This window comes from Rhincodon typus, chromosome 7 (genome assembly GCF_021869965.1).
Source record: "Rhincodon typus isolate 14 chromosome 7, sRhiTyp1.1, whole genome shotgun sequence".
NCBI lineage: Eukaryota > Metazoa > Chordata > Chondrichthyes > Orectolobiformes > Rhincodontidae > Rhincodon > Rhincodon typus.
The window spans coordinates 58,908,698-58,926,562 of NC_063338.1; the positions used below are offsets into that span (position 1 = coordinate 58,908,698).

Consider the following 17,865-nt stretch of genomic DNA (forward strand, 5'->3'; position numbering starts at 1 on the left):
TCCAGCTCTACACCTTGTTATCCTAGTAAATCTCTTCTGCACACTCTCCATGCTATCGCATCCCTCCTACGATATGGATGCAAGAACTGCACAATACTCTAACTGTGACCTAAGCCATATTTTATACAACTCCAAATTAACCCCTCTGCCCTTAAACGCCATGCCTCAACTAATAAAGACATCACATAAGCCTTCCTTAGCATTACCTACATATCCCTCTAACTTAAGGGAATGGTGAGCATGAACACCAAAATTCCACTCATTCTCATACTTGTCAGTGTCCTGCTGTCCACAATGTATTCCCTTACTGTGTTTGTCCTTCCCAAGTACATCACCTCACACTTATCTAGATTTCATTTGCCATTGATCAGTCCACGTGAACAGTTGCTCTATATCCCTTGTAATCAAAAGCTTTCCTCCTCATCATTTATCACCTCAGCAATTTTGATAACATACAGGAACTTACTGATCAAATTTCCGACATTCAAGTCTAACTTCTTTATATATATACACACGTATATCACAAAGAACAAGGGCCCCAACACTGATCTCCATGGAACCCCGCTGGACATGGGCTTCCAGTCTTAAATCATCAAACATCACCCTTTGCTTCCTGACACTCAGCCAATTCTGGATCCAATTACGCAAATTTCCACAGATCCCATGGGCTCTTAACCTTCACTATCAGTCACCCATGCAGGATCTTATCAAAACCCTGAAGTCTAAGCAGACTACATTGTTCACATCTACATACTTGGTAACCTCTTCATAAAATTCAATCAACTTGCTCAGACATGATGTTCCCTTCACAAAACTGCACTGACTGTTCTTGTTTAATTCCTGCCTTGCCAAGTACCGATTCATTACGTCCCTCAGAATTGCTTCCCCCATAACAGTTTCCCCACCAGAGGTTAGGCTGTTAATGACATCCAGCGCCAAATTCTGGAGAGTCCTATATGTGGTCAGCTCCGGAGAAGATTATTTTTTCTTCAAGGAATTTATTGAAGAGGAATCAATTTTATTCAGTTATTCAGCTAAGTGGTTGATTTTATTTAATTTTTATTTGTTTGATATATATATATTTTTAAGGTTTATCCATTCTAACATTATTTTCTGTATGTAATGAAAGGTAATTTGTTTTATATTTAAGGTGTTACTGAAACTTTTTTTGAGGCTTAATGTTATGAAGGCCATATATAAAAGGACAGAGTGAGATGGCTTGTGGATTTTGAAAAGTTATTACCCAGCAGGATCAGTTACATAGATTTTTAGTATTTGGCACAGTTGAAGGGGATAGTCTCTCAGAGTAAAATGGAAGGGCCAGTCAGTTATTGGACACTTAGAACGATTCTTATGTTAGGCAGCGTTGGACAAGGTTTAATAGAATTATTGTTATAGGGGACTCTCTTGTCAGGGGCATAGATAAGCGATTCTGTGGCAGTGAGCATAAATTCAGAACGGTTTGTTGCTTTCCTGGTGCTAAGATTAAGGACGTTACTAAATGTTTCAAGCATATCGTTAAAAGTGAGACTGAGAAACAGGAATTATTGTACACATTGGCAGGAATGACACTTTTAGGGAAAAGATTAAAGCAATACAGGGTAAGTTTAAGAGGTCAGGTAGAAGATTAAACAAATAGAACCCTAAAAGTAGTAATTTCTGGTTTACTCCCAACGCCAAACTCAAAGGAAGGAACAATGGAGTAAATGAAATAAATCAATGGCTGAAGAGCTGGTGTATTGTTCAGGGACTCAGGCTTTTGGACAATTGGAATGTCTTTTGGGATACAAAAGATCTGTTCAAAAAGGGAACTCATCGCCTCTGGGTGGGTTTGAACCACCAACCTTTCGGTTAACAGCCAAACGCGCTAACCAATTGCACCACAGAGACAGGCATTCCTGAAAAAGGGTCTAGGCCCGAAACGTCAGCCTTCCTGCTCCTCTGATACTGCTTGGCTTGCTGTGTTCATCCAGCTCTAGACCTTGTTATCTCTTTCAAAAAGGATGGGTCTAATCTAAACTGGAAAGGAACCAATATCTTAGCAGGGAGATTTGCTCATTCTATTAGGAGAGACTTTAAACTGACGGAGAAGGCCAGTGGATGAATTCTAAGTAGCGGTGTAAATGGAAGGATTGATGGGTGGGTTCTGAATGTGAGGACAGCACATCAATTAAAAAAGAAAGACGAGATGGAGTCAGAGTATGTAGTAAGTTTGAAGAACTAAACTGCACTTATTTCAAAGCAAGGGGTCTTACAGGTAAGGCTGATGAACTCAGGGCATGTTTAAGAATATGGGATTGGGACGTCAGTTATTACAAAAACTTGGCTGACAGATGGACAAGACTGGCAGATCAATGTTCCCGGTTTTAGATGCTATAGGAAGGATTGAAAAGGAAGTTAAAAAAAAGGTTGTGGTGGGGGGGTGGTGGTGTTTTTGATTAAAGAATACATTATTGATGCACCTAGGGAAGATATTTCTAAAATATTATCCAGTGAAACATATGGGTAGAAATTACAAACAAGAAAGGAGAGATCACTTTGATGGGATTGTTTACAGGTCTCCCAATAGTAGGACAGAAATTGAGAAACAAGTACGTAGAGAGATCCCAAATATATGTAAGCATAGTAAGGTTGCAATAATGGCAGATTTTAATTTCCCAAACATTGACTGGGGCTACCATTTAGTGTGGTACAGTGAAGAATTTGTCAAATGTGCTCAAAAAAGTTTTCTTTATTGATATGTAGATGCTCCTACAAGAAAAGGAGCAAAACTAGACCTTCTTTTGGGCAGTACAGCAGGGCAGGTGACTGAAGTAAAAGCAGGGGAACACTTTGGGTCAAGTGATTATAATTCTATTAGTTTCAAAATGGTTATGGAAAAAATAAGCTTTCCATAAAAAGTTAAAGTTTTTAATTGGAGTAACGCAAATTTTAATGGTATGAGACAAAAACTTTCAAAAGTTGCTGCAGTAGACTTGACAGGTAAGAGGACGTCTGATAAGTGGGAGGCATTCAAGAGTGTGATGATGAGAGTTCAGAGGCAACATGTTCCTGTTAGAGCGAAAAGTAAGGCTGGTACGATTAAGGAACAATGGATGAATAAAGATGTTAAGGTTCTCATCAAGAATAAAAGAGAATCTTATTTTAGACACAGACTACTTGGTTCAATTGAATCTTTTAATCAATATGAAGAGTGTAGGGGTATTCTTAGGAGAGAAATCAGGATGACAGAGAGGGAATATCATATACCATCGGCAGATAATCCAAGGAGATTCTACAAATGCACTAAGAGTAAGAGGGTAACTGGAGAGGGGGTTGGGCCTCAAAGATCAAGGAGGTCATCTGTGTGTTGAACCCCAGGAGATGGGAGAGATACTAAATGAATATTTTGCGTCAGTTTTTACTGTGGAAAAAGAAGTGGAGTCTAGAGAACGCAGAGTAATAAACTTTGATGTTTTAAAAACAGTTCACATTATAGAAGAGGAAGTTTGGGAGGTCTTAGAGAATATAAAGGTGGATAAATCTTTGGGAACTGATCTAATGTATCCCAGAATGTTGTGGGAAATAAGGGAGGAAATTACGAGACCCCTTGCAGAAATATTTGCATCTATAACTATGGGTGAGGTGCCTGATGACTGAAGGTGGCTAATGTTGTGCCTTTATTTAAGAAAGGTTGTAAGGAGAAATCAGGGAACTATAGACTGGTGAGTCTGACTTCAGCTGTGGGCAAATTGTTGGAGGTGATTATAAAAGATAGGATTTATGCTTATTTAGAGGGGCAAAAATTGAATAGGCAGAGTGAGCATGGTTTAGTGCACGGAAAATGGTATCTCACTTTCCTGCTCCTCTTGTTTTAGTGCAAGAAGTGTAGTAGGTAAGGCAGATGAACTTAGGGCTTGGATTAGTACCTGGGAGTATGATGTTATTGCTATTACTGAGACTTGGTTGAGTGAAGGGCAAGATTGGCAACTAAATATCCCAGGATATAGATGCTTCAGGCAGGATAGAGAGGGAGGTAAAAGGGGTGGAGGAGTTGCATTACTGGTCAAAGAGGATATCACAGCTGTGCTGAAGGAGGGCACTATGGAGGACTCGAGCAGTGAGGCAATATGGGCAGAGCTCAGAAATAGGAAGGGTGCGGTAACAATGTTGGGGCTGTACTACAGGCCTCCCAACAGCGAGCGTGAGATAGAGGTACAAATATGTAGACAGATTAAGGAAAAGATATAAGAGCAACAGGGTGGTGGTGATGGGAGATTTTAATTTTCCCAACATTGACTGGGTTTCACTTAGTGTTAGGGGTTTAGATTGAGCAGAATTTGTAAAGAGCATCCAGGAGTGTTTTATAGAGCAGTACGTAAATAGTCCAACTCAGGAAGGGGCCATACTGGACCTGGTGTTGGGGAATATAGAAGGCATGGTTAGTAAGTTTGCGGAAGACACCAAAATTGGTGTCATAGAAGATAGTGAAGAACATTTTCTAAGATTACAAAGGGATCTTGATCAAAATTGGTCAATGGACTGAAAAATGGCAGATGGAGTTCAATCTAGATTAATGCGAGGTATTGCATTTTGGTACTGTGGTAGAACAGAGGGACCTGGGGGTGCAAGTACATAATTCTTTAAAATTTGCATCACATATACACAGGATGGTTAAAAAGGCGTTTGGCATGTTTGCCTTCATCATTCAGTCTTTGAGTATAGCAGTTGGGATGTTATGTTGAAGTTGTACAAGACATTGGTGAGGCCTCTTCTGGAATACTGTGTCCAGTTCTAGTTGCCCAGTTATAGGAAAGATATTATTAAGCTGGAGAGGGTTCAGAAGAGATTTACCAGGATGTTGCTGGATATGGAAAGTTACAGTTATAAGGAAAGGCTGGATAGGCTGGGATTATTTAAAAAACAATGAGAGGTGTAGATAGAGTTGGTGGTAGTTGTCTTTTCCCTAAAATGGGGAATTTCAAGACTAGGGTCATATTTTTAAGGTGAGAAGAGAGAGATTTAACAAAAGACATGGAGCAATTTTTTTTTTTTTTTTTTTTTTTTTTTACACAGAGGGGGGTTTGCATGTGGAATAAACTTTCTGATGAAGTGGTGGATGCAGGTACAATTACAACATTTAAAAGACATTTGGATGTATAAATGAATAGGAAAGGTTTGAAGGGATATGGGCCAGGAGCAGGCAGGAGGGATTAGTTTAATTTGGGATTATGTTCGGCATGGATTGGTTGGACCAAAGGGTCTGTGTACATGCTGTATGACTCTATAAGTCAAGAGCATGATTGAATGCTCACCAGTTGCCTGAATGAGTACAGATCCAAGAACATTCAAGTAGCTCTATACTATCAAAAACCTAACAGCCTGTTTATTCAGCATTCCATCTACCTTCTTAAACATTCACTACATTTCCTTTCCTCCATTGAGGCATGGGGGTAGCAACAGATGGCGTGCCATCTACCTGATACACTGCTTTATCTCACCATCTTTCAAACATGCATCTCTATTATTTTGCAACACAACGGCAGCAGTGCATCGGAACACCACCACCTGCAATTTTCCATCCAAATCACACACCATCTTGTCTTGAAACAATGCAAGGATCCCTTCGCTGTCACTGGATCAAAAGTGTGGAACTCCCACCTTCAGGGCACTGTGCGTATACCTCCACCACATGACCACAACAGATTAAGGAGATGAGTCCATATAATCTTCTCAAAGGCAATTAGGATGGGGAAATAAATGTTTATTACAAGAAACAATGCAGAAAAATAAATTCATAAAGATCAAAACTAGAGTTGACTGTGATGCCCCTGTGGATAAATAGCCTGCCAACACTCACAAATAAAGAACACCCATTTGGGAAAGGTTCCAATGGTGCCTGCTCGACTGCAAAATAGTATCCCAGCAAGACGCGTAAATGAGAAAAGCGAAAACTGATGCCAAAAAAAAATCTGAATGCCGTTACAGACAGCCCTGAAGTTCCTTGGTCTATTTAGTTATGCTTGAAGTCTATGAAATCAAGAATGTGCATAATAAGTGCGTAATTAGCATACTGTAGCCTTCACCATAAGGTCTATGCGATCACTTTCAGAATTGAATTAAAATACTGCAAGTTATTCTTATGCACCTAAGAATAACTGAGGCCCAGTTTTTCAGTACATATTGAATATTTAAAATTTATTTGAAGCACATTACTCAAACATTCAGGAAAAGTTTGTAAGTTATTAAGTGTGAGGAGATTATAAAGTATTAAATTTTGCTTATCCGGGTGAATAAAGTGAATATTAGAGTGCAACTCCTTGTTTTTGAGGATTATACAATTCAATTCAATTTTTAAAAAATTCTTCATCTAGTAAGTAGTTAAAACGATTTCTTATGGAGTTAGAACCTCACTGACCTTTTTTTTAAACTTTATTTTTTTATCAGTTTTGGTTTAGAGCAGTGAACTGAAAATGACCTTTGGATTGTGAGCAGCTTGTGTTGAAAAAAATTGATTGATTGATTTATTGTTATCACGTACCGAGATACACAGTGATAAGTGTTACTTTGCATGCTTATACAGATAGATCATACTGTACAAAATGCAATCAGGGCAACAGAAGAGTGCAGATTAGTGTTACAGAGAAAGAGCAGAGAGTGATCAGAATGATCATTTGAGAGGTCCATTCAAAAATCTGTTAACAGTGGAAAAGAAGCCCATTTAATGTGTATTCAAACTTTTCTATCTTCTGCCCAATGGAAAAGGGTGGAAAAGAATATAACTAGGAATGGGAGGGGTCTTTGATTACGTTGGCTGCTCTCCCAAGGCAGTGGGAAGTACAGACTGAGTCAATGAATGGAAGGCTGATTTGTGTGATGGACTGGGCTGTGTTCACAATTCTCTGCAGCTTCTTTTGGTTTTGGAAAGAGCAATTACCACACTGTGATGTATTCAGATAGGATGCTTTCTATGGTGCATCTTGTAAAAACTGGTAAGAGTCCTTGTGGACATGCCAAATTTCCTTAGCCTCCTGCAGAAGTAGAAATGTTGCTGTGCTTTCTTGATTGTCATGTTGATGTGGGTGGACTAGGACAGATAGTTGGTTATCATCACTTCCAGGAACTTGACACTGTCGATCATCTCCACTTCAGCACCTTTGATGCAGACAGGGGCACGCTTCGTGAAGTCAATGACCAGATCCTTCATTTTCCTGGTGTTGGTAGAGAAATTGTTGGCTTTACACTATGTCACTAAACACTCAATCCCATTCTGTCTCATTGTAGGTCAGATCTGAAACAACAACAAGTGGTGTCATCAGCAAACTTGTAAATGGAGTTGGGGCAGAATTTGGCCACATAGTCGTAAGCGTACAAAGGAGCATATTGGGGGCGAGTACACAGCATTGCAGGGCACCAGTGTTGAGGATTATGGTGGAGCTGGTGTGTCACCTATTTGTACTGATTGCAGTCTGTGTCAGGAAGTGAAGTATCCGGTTACAGAACGGGGAGCTGTGAGGCCAGGCCTAGAAGTTAATTGCAGGTTGTTTCTGGATCAAAATATTCTACAATCTTGTCGGCTCCATGGAAAAGTAATATGTTTAACCAGATAGCAGACTTTAAGGTCTTAGCGAAAATTTGTAGCTCGGGTTGTGGATGCAGTTGTTTGTTAGCTCGCCGAGCCAGTTGTTCTGTGGTGTGCAGATGTTTCATTACCTTTCTAGCCAACATCATCAGTGCTACCTCTAATCGAAGCGTTGCTGTTCTGCTTCCTTCCGGATTTATGATCCTCTGGTGTGATGGTCTTGCTGCTTCTGGTTCTGTTGTTTTCACAGTGGTCTGTATACGGGGTCCATTTCTATGCGTTTGTTAATGGAGTCCCGTGTTGAGCCTGGGGTGAAGCACAGTTTTGACTGGCTCTTGTCTGTAGTCTCCTGCCGTGGCTGGGACTCTGCGACGGGCCACAAGTACCGGTCACAGTCAGTTTTGTGGTGTGCGCTGATACGGTTAGATGCGTGGGACCAGCCTGGTGAGTACCTTGGTTTTTCTTTCTTCTCTTGGTGGTCCTTGCGAGCAGGTTGTTGCTGTGGATGGTGGTGGATGCTGCTGGTGTTGCCCCTGTTGGATTTTCGTGTCTCTGGATGCCTTCAGTCGCCTCCAGACATCGAGTGGAGGTTTATAGTTAGTTGCTGGTGTTCAGTGGTTGGTATCATGGTGCCCCACATACGTTGCAGGACTCTCAGTACACTTGCTCTCTGGGCAGTAAGGAAGGCAAATCGTATGTTGGCCTTCATTGCGAGAGGTTTCGATGACAGGAGCAGGGATACGCTGTTGTGGTTATACAGCACCTTGGTGAGAAGTTTTGGTCTCCTTTTCTGAGCAAGGATACTCTTGCTGTTCAGGGAGGGCAGCGAAGGTTCACCAGGCTGATTCTGGGGATGGTGGGACTGACGTCCGAGGAGACAGTGACTAGGTTAGGATTGTTTTCACTGGAGTTCAGACAAACGAGGGGGTGGGATCTCAGACTCAACAGGACTGGACAGGGTACATGCAGGGAGGATGTTCCTGACGATGGGGAGTGTGTCTAGATCCAGGGTCACAGTCTGTGGATTCGGGGTAGACCGCTTAGGATGGAGATGAGAAGACGTTTCTTCACCCAAAGGAAGTAGTTGATGCCAAAGTATTAAATGTATTCAAGAGGCGACTAGATATAGCACTTGTGGTGAAGGGGATCAAAGGTTATGGGGAGAAAGCAGGATTAGGCTACTGATTTGGACGATCAGCCATGATTGTGAAGAATGGTGGAGCAGGCTCGAAGGACCGAATGGCCTCCTCCTGCTATGTTAATTTATGATGAAAATTTGGAATTCTCTCTGCTAAGCACAAACAAAGTGGGTTAGCAGTTAAAAGCAGCAGCTTCGTTTACCACATATATCTGAAACTAATGTTTAATTAGTGCTACGAGTTTGGCAGTGGATGAAACAGGCAGTCTAAGTTGGGTCCACATGAGTATGAATCGGTATAAATGGGATGAATTCCGACTGGCCTGGGCAGTTAAACTCCTCTGTCTTTCCGACCAGGTTCAACAGCTGGCTTCACTCCAAAGTACGTTTAAAACTTTTCTTTATGGGATTTGGGGGTGCAATTCTGCTCTTAAATTGTCCCAAGAAAGGAGTGGCAGCCCATCCCATACCCAAATAAACCTCATCCTTCTTAGGTTTTGGAGGGTCACCTGTCACTGGATTTTCCCATTCATCTTCCTTAGATGAGAGTTGCTCATTTCTAGTCACATGTACACCAGCTACCTCAACTGCTTATTGCTCGATTCTGGTGGCTTACTATTGACCAGAGGTTGCTAAGGACCAGCTATATAAATTCTGTGGCCGCAACTGCACTGTCTAGAACTAAAGATCATAGTTTAAAAAAAAAGACGAGATGAGGAAACTTTTTTTTCTCTCAGAGGGTTTGGAGTCTTTGGAATTCCCTTCCTCAGAGGGCAGTGGATGCAGAATGTATGAATATTTTTTAAGGCAGAAGTAGATAAATTCTTGATTACCAAGGGGATGAAAGACTATTGTGGAAATGCAGAAATGTAGAGTTGAGGTCTTTGAGATAAAATAACCCCTATGATTGACTCCCCACCTTAAACATTCACTCTTTCCATCATTGACATACAGTGGCAACAGTGTATACCATTTACAAGAAGCAATGCAGCAATTTATCAAGGCTCTTTTAAAAGCACCTTCCATATTCGAGATCTCTACCACCGAGAAGGACATTGGCAGCAGATGCATGGAATACCATCATATTACTGGATCAAACTCTCGCCCAAACAGCACTGTGTGTGTACCAAAACAAATGGCCTACACTGATAGCTCACACCCGCTTCTCAAAAGGCAACTAGGGATGAACAACAAATGTTGGCTTTGTCAGGAATGCCCATTGCCCATGAAAAAAGTAAAAAAAAAAAATGTTGAAGTTGACACAGGACTTCATTCAGGTTTATCCTAATGTCTTTGCTTTCGTACTCTATGCGTCTATTCTTAAATTGCAGGATTCCATGACTCACAAATCACTTTCTCCATCTGTCCTTCCACATTCCAATGATATGTGCACATATATCCCCAAGCTCCTGAACCCCCATTAGAATTATATCCTTTGTTTTATATTGCCTCTCCTCAGTCTTCTTACCAAAATGAATCATTTCACTCACCCGATATTAAATTTGATCTGTCACGTGCCCACCTATTCCACTAGGGTATGTTCTCTTGAACTTTGTTATCGGAGGTCAGATGACAGAACAACAGTTCTTCCAGCATACAGAAAGAAGTGGGAATATGTTCACGTTTGAGGCAGATGGGTCCTCTGTACCACAAATATAAAGGGCAACACTCATGACCAGGTGTAGCAATCGCCTTGTTTAACACAGAAGGATTAAGGATTATGAGAACTGTGCACCATTTTGCACATATGCTCCATCTAATGGAGTGTTTAACACCCTGGAGAAATACATGACAACCTAACAGTACACCTGCAGCTCTAAACATCTGTCCTCATTCTCAATCCAACTAAAAGCCAACAAATAAATGGACACTATCAGATTTTTAAAAATCCTGATAAAATATGCAACTCCTTTAGTAAAAAGGACATTGAGACTGAGGTTGATTTTTAAAGGAGACTTGCTACAGGTTAAAGTTTCACAGAGGGTTTCTCCCAGTGAGCTCTTGCAAGATTTCCTACACTATTCTCTGAAATTCACCTCATTCCCTATACATTATATTTCTATGGCTTCTCTCTTGTCCTATCTTCCTTCTTGCCAGAGGCGGTACTTGCCACTGTAATATCCTCCAGGGATACCCAGCACTGGCACCATTTTTTTAAAGCCCAGCCATGCATCAGTCAAATGCTGACAGCCAGGAGTTGTCCTTCACTGTGCACATAGTGGGAAGAGAACAAAAAAAAAGAATGCTTCTCAGGGCATATAGGTGGCATGGCTGACATTTCTTTGCAAATACAAGTGCACATTTGTAAACGTACTGCTATTTAAGAACCAAGCTGCACAGATCAACCTTCCTTAGCGTTATCCCATCTTAGAACCCTGTCCAAGGGAGTGCTATTCTTTCCCCAGTGCTCAGTGTAGCCTACAGCTTAGTCATGACAACCATCATACTGTACTGTACCTGACAAATGCAGGATGGTTGGGACTAACGACGACACCAATCACAGGGCAATAACCCAGATGCATTATTGACTCTCTCTGTCCCTTGTATGCTGAGGTTACCTTCTTTATGATTGTCCCGTCTGTATCCCAGCATGCCACCTCAATCCCCACAACTGTCTTCTCCAATTCCCCTACCACACAAGTGGCCTCAAATAATGCCCATTGACTATTGTAAAGGTGATCGCCAGGACTAATCACGGCACACGTCCTGGACTATAGCAGATGTACGGACCCTGGCTGACCATAGCCAAGTAATTTATAAATATTGGAGGATGCCTTTTCCTCACTGTGCCAGGACCCCAATTGAAGGCTGTCTCCCTTGGCCTGACTGGATGATAACTCCCCTAAGATTTTGAGAAATGCCCATTCGGTTGAAGCATTTGCATTGTATTTGCTGAGTACACTATAGGCACATGGTGCTGGAAGGAGATTGTTCACTGCTGACAACCATGACAAGCTGCCTGGCACTACCTGCACTACACAGCAAGACAAGACAGATGCACTGTAAGCCTTTAAGTTGTGGCTGTGTGGGCAATACACCAAAAGGCAAGGCAGAGATGCTGTGAGCATCCAGGTGAGCACATTGTGAATGAACGGTAAGACAGCAAGTGAGGAATGCTCAAGTGCATTCCAGTCCAACCCATGAGACAGGTGTCTGTCCTTCTGTGCAAAGCAGCTGCATTATGATAAAAGGTCCCAGTGTGCTCCAAAGTGCAGCACTGAAAGTGGAGAATTGTATTGTAAATGAGTCAAAGATGTGCCATGTGGATGGTGCACGTCTGATGCCAATTTCAGTGCATGTGTGTAAATGGTCATTTCTAATGGATCGGGCCCTGAGGGGGTGTGGTCTACTTTCCAAGATGGAGGCCTGGTGGAGCAAGTGGCAAGCTACATATTCAAATGGGTCCAAACAGGCATGTCACCACACAACTAGCAAGATTCTTGACTCCGTTCTGAAAACTTGGTTGGAGAATTGGACAATTTTCTTCATGTTGAAAATCTCATTTCTGCCGATTCCATCTGGTTTTCCTAACTGCTTGGCTCACATTTATGTAGTTCAGGGACTGAGAAGATTTGGCCTCAGGTTCTTATTTATGTAATGGTATATTATGGTATATTATGATACAATGATAGTAGGTTTGAGTTCAACCAGTACTTGTTCACTTGTGCACAAAATCAATACTGCACTATTTTAGAGTGCTAGTTATTAAAATGCAGCCGACAGAGTCAAAGTTAATTTTAGATCAGATCTGTACTTGTTTTTTAAGATAGATTTTTGATAGATTAAATATGGCTTCTTATTCAGACAGAACTGGGAAAGACCATAAACATAACTTCTTAAAACGCTTTGCTGTTTCAGTCATTTTGACAATTATTTTTCTCTAAATTTTTATACACAATTGTTTTATTTCGTAAGATTTGTAAATTTCAAGCTACATTTTGGTTATAGCACAAAATGTTCAGCATCAATGTTCCAGTTTTTCTTTTTGCCTCACTTCTAACATGATTGAAAATTTACTAACATTATTATTATATTATATTATAAATAATAATAATAATAATAATAATAATAATAATAATAATAATAATAATAATAATAATAATAATAATAATAATCTGGCTACTCAGTACTCCAATTTACTTGGTCACCCAAATGGATATACCATAACACTGATAATTTAGCTTACAAAGGAAAAATTGAACATGTCACAAATAAATGTAACATTTCAAATACAAAATATCTCAATTTCTTGATTTTCATTTTTATTTTCATGTATTTGTTGAACACTTGATCTTCCTAAGTCCAATTCTGGCATCAAGAAGAAAATAAAGTTGGAAGGTGAACACAGCTCCACATTCAGGAAAGAATCAGTGAGCAAGCTATCCTTATGCACCTCGTATCAGTGTGTGTTTAAAGAACAGCATTAGAAAAGGCTGGAGATGACGCCATCTTATTTTTGCCTCAGTGGGGAATGGCACATGTCAATAGCCTAAATAGGATGAAAACATTTTTTAAGTGAGGATTAGAGGATTTCATAATTTTAAATCTGGACTTTGGCTTTAAACTGCTGATAGACAGTAAGTTACAGCCTCAAAAGTCTTTAGTTTTCTCAAACCACATTCACAGCTTTCCCAATTTCTTTCTCTATCAGCATGAATATTTATTTCTCCAACCAGATTAAAAAGTACTTTTCAAAACAGGGATAGAATTCCAAATCAGTACAGGTGGATATTGTGATCTAGAAATGCTGTCTTAGCTTAACGATAGTTAGCAGATCATAGGTGCAATCCATGCTCCGGAGACTTTAGCACAGAGGGAATACTACCAGACATGCCTTGTTACAGATGAAATGCTAAATTGAGATTCCATCTCTCTTTCCAGGTGTGTGTAAAAGAACGCCATATCCCAATAAATAGAATGGGTGAGGGATTCTCTAGATGTTCTGACGAATATTTACATTTCAATCAATACCACTAATACAAGTTATTTAATCATGGATCTCATTTGATTTGATTTGATTTGTTGGTGTTACAGTGAAAAGTTTTGTTTTGAGAGCAGTACAGGCAAATCATAGCAAACAAGGCCATACAGATCATGGGGTGTATAGACAAAGCAAGAACTTGGAATTTAGGTTTAAAAGTGCAGAACGATTGTAAGAAATGTGAGAATAAGATCTGCTGTAGAGAGCTCACAAAGAGTCACCCCGTGTCAGCGCCATCTTGAAATGATGGTTGCTATTTCTGCGATTTTGCTCTGTGCACATAAATTGTTCAGGCTTCTCCACTCTACAATAGTGACTTCTTGTTGCCTGTAAAATAATTTACATACTTGGGCAAATTTTGTTTTTGTCCTTCTCTATGTAGGTATAATTTAAAAGTAACATAAATCTTTAGTATCATGCTGGGAGAAATGTTGCCGTTCCAAGTATTGTGTTAAATCGTTTAAATTAAATATCTGGTCGATCTGCTTTCGAATCTGAACACAGCTATTTTCAACAATATGCTTGTGATCTTATTTGAATAATGAAAACTTAATAGCTTCACATTATATGTCAACATCAAATGATACTACATTAAGTGCCTGTATCGCCAAGAACCTCCTTGCAAAGAAATAAAACAGACAGGCTACAGACAAAGCCACCAGACCATATAGTACTTTCCGAGACATTCATTTCCTTGTATCTTTTAAGTATTGAGCAGAGGCCAACAGCTGCCTCCCTTTTCACATGTAAGAGCATCATCTCAGTCATCTCAGATTCAAGCTGCAAATTATGGTAGCTTGTCATTAGAACAATATATACAGATGTAATGGGTTTAGGTGCTGACATCCACTTTAATAAATACTTTCAACCATATAATTCATTGTTCAGAATACACTTTCCATTCCCTGTAATAGGATTAACAGTCACATTTTTAAAATTATATACCTACAATTTTCCACTGTTTTTCCACAACAACCCCAAGGTCTCACCACGAACTGCAGTACTGTTCCACATACACTGGCAGCTCTACAACACCTCACACAAGTGATCATTCTTCACAGTATCCCTGGACAGTGAATATCCGCCAGCTATTTGGTCACAGCACATTTCCTTCAAACGTTGTCTTGATGTTCATAACGGCAGGCATTCTGGCACAAATCTGGATGGCAATCAGGAGTCGATATGCTGCCTGGTTTCCCCAACCCTAAGGATACTGAAATTAGTTGTCATGTCCCATCTGTTGTCCCAGTTGAGAAAATCTAATTTAATACTGACAGAGAATCACACAATGACAACAGTGTAATGTTATTAACCATTAGTCTGTCACATTTATAATCTGTTGTCAGAAATGTTGAAAATCTTAGGCCTGCCTTTAAGATCAGATGGCACACAATGCATGATCCTAAATATACCTGTGATTTGATCCTGCCTACATGATTTCTGAATCAGGACAGCTGAAAAGCAAACCTAATATATCTCAGTCATAATATTACCAACAGCAGAATGCTCATTAGTACATTTTGTGTCTAACAGCATTAAGTGTTTTTGTCATTATGAAATGCTTTGCTTCCTTAGCTATTTTGCAAGATCCTACAGCATATTACATTATTTCACATGAATTCTACATCAGAACCTCTAATTAGGACAAGTATTTTGAGTAGTGAGGAAAACATTTATTAATATTTGACTATAACTAGAACATATTACCATTTTCCAGGTTAAAGCTTCTATTATCTATCTGCTTGATTGACTATTCCAGATTTTCATTCCGACACATTGCCAGCATCCCATGGGTAAACATCCTTCACGTCCAGCGTATGCTCTATTTTTCTTCACTAGAAAATGCCAGAGGCATTTACAATACAAAATATTTCAGCTTCCAAGACCTACAAATTCATTTTTTTTAATTTGTAGAATTGCATGTTTGGAACAATTCCTCCTGCATTCAGCAATTAAAAAGGATCATATGTCTGTGTGGGAGATAGCACACTGTGCAGTATCAGAAGTATTTCTATTATATTCTAAGACTAACTGCAAACACATTTTGATCTGCTTGTGAATTGTTGTTCGTATAAAGCTCCCATGGGTTTCATCTATCTTCAATGTTGTTCATTGCATCGGCTTGTACTGAATAGACTTTTTTTTCTTTTGGTAAAATTTGCTCTCGTATCTCCTTAAAATTTACAGGTAAGAAAAACTTGCATAATTTTACAAAACATGTAATCAATTTTAAAGTGTCACAATCCAGATAGTTTGATTTCTGGATTGGACAAAGAGGGATTGGAGAGGGGGAGGTGGGGGATTAAGAGGGAGTGGGGGGTGTGGGATGTGGCGACAGAAGGCATGGGAGAGGGAGAAAAAAATCAGAGTATATCAATTGAAGCTTCTCATAGATCTAAGCAGCCAGGGACCACAGGAGAAAAGTAAATAAAAAGCAAAAATTCCACACATTTGTGCAGAAGATTTAAAAAAATAAAAATTGTTCCCTGTTTCATGATTAATGGTCACATTTATCCAGTTTCCCTCCCTTCTGGACAATTCCATGTATTTTTAAAAGCTTTACACTTCGAAGAGTGCAATTAAAATTGATTAAACTGAGATCATGAAGTGATATCAAAAGCAAAGCACTGCAGAACTGTTAACTTTTCACCTGGGGCATGTTTATTTTGAGGTATGCTGTTAAACCAGAATTCCCTAGCATTCACCTCTCTTCAAAAACAAAAAAACATACATTGAGAGATGCTTTGGCATGGTAGTGATCTACATAAATGAAAGTAGAATTGAAGTAAAACGTTTGACATAACATTTTGATCTATCACATCATAAATGACTGTCAAAAATTAATTTCTTCATTTCAAAATGACGATGGAATTCATGAAGCAAAGCTGTATCTTGCCTTACATTTTCACACTTCGAAAAATATTTACAACCAGAAATTCTTCAAAGGACTTTTGCTTCACTTTTATCTCCAGAAATTTGAGTGGAAGAAATTAGTACCATAAGGCAACTTCCCTGACACTGGAGAGAGCGCATCAAAAGGTACCTGCAAATAGACCTGGTCAGGGGTGGCTTCAGATCAATGCAAGAAGAGGTTCCCAAAAACACCAGGGTGAGAAAACCTCTTATGTCAACACCTCATAACACTCATCTCACCACTCACCTACCATGTACTGACTCCCTTCAATCACCTATTTCAACATCATAAGGGCAAACTAATTCATCTCCTCTGCAAACCAGTATCTCCACTGAGGTCACAAGTCAAATTTCCTCCTGCTCACAATTTTTGTTTCTTGTTGGGGTATTTTGGAAGACCATTAAAATGGTGCAATTTACTTTAAAAATAGATAGACTTTGACATTTAGAAAAGAAAACAACACTTTTATGGAGTTAAAAGAAAAGCTTCTGTTTTTTTTCATCTTGGGGAGTGCCCTTTCGTTTAAAAAAATACTGGAACCATTATGAATGCTTGGCTGAGTTTAAAGTGTTAATGGGTTTCTGCACAGTAAAGTGTTCCACTCATCTAAGAAAATCTTAAGATTGTAGTAAAGGATTTTGCCTTTGACATAAGTTAATAGCTTTACCAACGGTGAAAGATTTTTCACATGGAAGAATGCATATTTTTCCATTATCAACTACAGTGTGCTTGATGGGGATTTTGTTAGATTGGCAAAGAAAGCTCCCACAAGGAACACAAAATATTTTCCATGCATATTTCATAGATTTAGAGGATGCTATTCAGTGGATATTTTGTGACAGTTATGGAAAGCACATGGGGATGCATGACTTTTATGAAGTGGTAACAAGGTGGGTGGAGAGATTGAGGTGAATGAAGGGTGACAGTTATGAGGCCTTCAAGCTATGTTAGGACTAATGCTGTAGTCACTAAGAACTGAGGCCTTCTTGACAGCTCCTCTCTGTCCTCATAATCCTCCCGTGCTGCTTCAATTGCTCACAAAACGTAATGAAAACATTTGGGAAAAGAAAAAATTTCTGGACAAAATCACTCATCAGTCAGGGGTGCAGTAAAATGGCCAAACCCAAAAATATACTCCCAAGAGGTAAATTCAATCTACAGAGTACAAAAACAGTGAAGCTATGCTACACCTTATCAAAAGGCTAGCTAGTCTTCAGCTGGAATATAGTTTCAACTTTGCACATCGTATTTTATGAAGGATATGTCTTCAA

General features: G+C 39.6%; 1 protein-coding gene and 1 non-coding gene across 8 annotated transcripts in view; both read right to left on the reverse strand.

Annotated features, from left to right (window-relative positions):
- Positions 1–17,865, reverse strand: part of csrnp3 (cysteine-serine-rich nuclear protein 3) — a 245,838-nt gene that overhangs the window by 46,796 nt on the left and 181,177 nt on the right. The window lies entirely within an intron of this gene.
- trnan-guu lies at positions 1,817–1,890 on the reverse strand. Its single transcript has one exon. It is a non-coding gene; the product is annotated as a tRNA-Asn (tRNA).